The following is a 3,073-nucleotide window of genomic DNA, read 5'->3' as shown; positions in this document are numbered from 1 at the left end:
CCTCGTGCTTATCAAGCTTCCTTCTCTTACCCCCTCCCGCCATTTTGTCCTTCCCCTTCCTTTCCATATCCCCCCTTCCCCCGGCGGTTGCAGAACCCGCCGACGCGCCCGCCGTTGACGCGCCGGTTTCGTGTGGCCCATCGTCCGTTGACGACCCGGGGGTGCCTGGGACCATAGCCCCCCCGTGCCGGCGCGACACATCCGATCTGCCGCCGATCGTTCCTTTTCGTTGTTCCATCATCCTAAAAAATGAGGGGCATGACGGCGGCCCCCCAACCCGGGCGGCTTTTCGGGCCTCCCCCTAGGGCGGTTTGGCTCAACGGAGCCTCAGGAGCCCGCCCTGCCCCCGCTGTGGATCCCCGGTGAAGTATTCACCGAGGATCTTACTACTCCCGGGCGCAGCTGCCCACCCGGGAGGCCGGTTGCCATACTGGCATAAGGGACCCGACTGCCCCCGCGGTGAGTTCGGTTCACCAGCACCGGCTGCCCTAAGGACAGCCGGGCGCGCTCGCCTCCCTCTCAAACTCTCGGGCGCCGCTGCCCGCCCGAGAGACCGGTACCATACTGGCATAAGGGATCCGGTACGCTCCCCTGCTGTAGGCGCCATTGGGCTTCCCTCCCTCTCTGAAGCGAGAAGGAGGGGAGCCCTCCGGCTCCTAATACTCATGGGCGCAGCAACCCACCCATGAGGGCCTTTTAGTCGCCTTTTACGACACGCAGGCCATACGTTGGGGGTATTCTTTACGTCCGCCACCCACGCGGACATATCAAGAACCGCTGAACCGTCCATGGTTATACCAGGAGAGAAAGTTAGGTTATGTGTAACAATAACTGAGATTAATTAGGCCGCGAGTCGATATTCGACTTTTTTTTTTTTTTTTTTTTTTTTTTTTTTTTTTTTTTTTTTTTTTTTTTTTTTTTTTTTTTTTTTTTTTTTTTTTTTTTTTTTTTTTTTTTTTTTTTTTTTTTTTTTTTTTTTTTTTTTTTTTTTTTTTTTTTTTTTTTTTTTTTTTTTTTTTTTTTTTTTTTTTTTTTTTTTTTTTTTTTTTTTTTTTTTTTTTTTTTTTTTTTTTTTTTTTTTTTTTTTTTTTTTTTTTTTTTTTTTTTTTTTTTTTTTTTTTTTTTTTTTTTTTTTTTTTTTTTTTTTTTTTTTTTTTTTTTTTTTTTTTTTTTTTTTTTTTTTTTTTTTTTTTTTTTTTTTTTTTTTTTTTTTTTTTTTTTTTTTTTTTTTTTTTTTTTTTTTTTTTTTTTTTTTTTTTTTTTTTTTTTTTTTTTTTTTTTTTTTTTTTTTTTTTTTGAGCCAGGGGAAATGCCTTGTCCGCGTGGGTGGCGGACGTAAAGAATACCCCCAACGTATGGCCTGCGTGTCGTAAAAGGCGACTAAAAGGCCCTCATGGGTGGGTTGCTGCGCCCATGAGTATTAGGAGCCGGAGGGCTCCCCTCCTTCTCGCTTCAGAGAGGGAGGGAAGCCCAATGGCGCCTACAGCAGGGGAGCGAACCGGATCCCTTATGCCAGTATGGTACCGGTCTCTCGGGTGGGCAGCGGCGCCCGAGAGTTTCAGAGGAAGGTGAGCGCGTCCGGCTGTCCTTAGGGCAGCCGGTGCGGGTGAACCGACCTCACCGCGGGGGCAGTCGGGTCCCTTATGCCAGTACGGCAACCGGCCTCCCGGGTGGGCAGCTGCGCCCGGGAGTAGTAAGATCCTCGGTGAATATTTCACCGGGGATTTACAGCGGGGGCAGGGCGGGCCCCTGAGGCTCCGTTGAGCCAAACCGCCCTGGGGGGCGGCCCTAAAAGCCGCCCGAGTTGGGGGGCTGCCGTCATGCCCCCCATTAAAAATCATGATGACGGATAAAAACGAGAGGATCTCCGGCGGATCGGATACGTCGGGCCGGCACGGGGGGGCTATGGTCCCAGACCCCCCCCTGTCGTCAACAAGTGATGGGCCGGACGGGGAAGGGGCTGCCGGCGCGCCGACGGTGTGCGCGGCGGTGGCTCGTGAGGCCGCCAAGGGAAGGGGAGACGTGGGGTCAGCTGCAGGGGAGAGGGAAACAGGGAAAAGGAGGAAATTGGACAAGGACGAGGAAAAGATTGGGCCAGGATTTGAGGAGCAGGAGGAAGAGAAGGACTTAAAGAAGGAAAAGGAGGGATGGCCTGAAGGTCGGAATTGGGGGAAATGTCAGGAATTTGTTTTGGAAAGGATAGAATGGATAAGGGATTGTTCTGGGATGATTGATGATGTGTGTGAGAGAAGTAAGAGGATGAGTCGGACTGAAAAGGACAAGATAGTGAATGGGAAGAATGACATGAGACGGTATTGTGAGGACATAATAAAAGTGTGCGACATAGCGAGGAAATACTGGGAATCAACAAGGAAGAAGGATTTGGAAAGGGATAGGATGCTGAAGGGAAAGGATGAGGAGCTGGCAGAGCTGGAGAGGAGGCGGGCGACAGCGCAGGAGTTGAGCCAGGATTGGGAAAAGCTGTACATGAAAGAGGTGAAAAGGTTGCAGGACGTGGCAGACAGAGAAAGAGAAGAGAAGATAGCATGTCGAAAGGAAAGGGACGCAATAGAGGACGAGGTATTGTTATGGAGAGCGGGAGAGATGTACAATAAGGAAGAGGGAATGGATAGAGGCCGAAGCGTGACCCCGGCCCGCAAGGAGCGGGTGGACCGGGCCGTGTCTCCGTTCCCGGAGGCGCGGCCCGATTTGAGGGACAGGGCGACGTCCCCGATGCGGGAAGCCGAGCAGAGGCGTCGGCCGGCGGTGGCCGTCGGGGCGCCGCCGACCGGGGAGGGGCCCTCCGTGCCCGCCGGGCCCGTCGCGGTCCCCTCGCGGGGTCGTGGCTGGGTCGCGGCGGGTGGGACGGGTGGAAGAGGAAGAGGAGGAGGGGGCCCTAAATGGGAAGAAAGGAGGGCGCCGGCCTCGGGGCGCCTGGCGGTGCCCCGGGTGCCGGCGATGCCGCCGACGACAGCGGTAGTGGCCGTTCGGGTGGGGGGGGTCTCTCGTACGCGGAGGCTATCCGCAGGGTGCGGGAGGTCCCCCTCCAGGGAGTGGGGGTCCGTCCGGCCTT

The sequence above is a fragment of the Odontomachus brunneus genome, unplaced genomic scaffold (assembly GCF_010583005.1).
Source record: "Odontomachus brunneus isolate Ranch 3 - 2012 unplaced genomic scaffold, Obru_v1 Obru_scaffold_094, whole genome shotgun sequence".
NCBI lineage: Eukaryota > Metazoa > Arthropoda > Insecta > Hymenoptera > Formicidae > Odontomachus > Odontomachus brunneus.
This window is presented reverse-complemented; position numbering follows the sequence as displayed.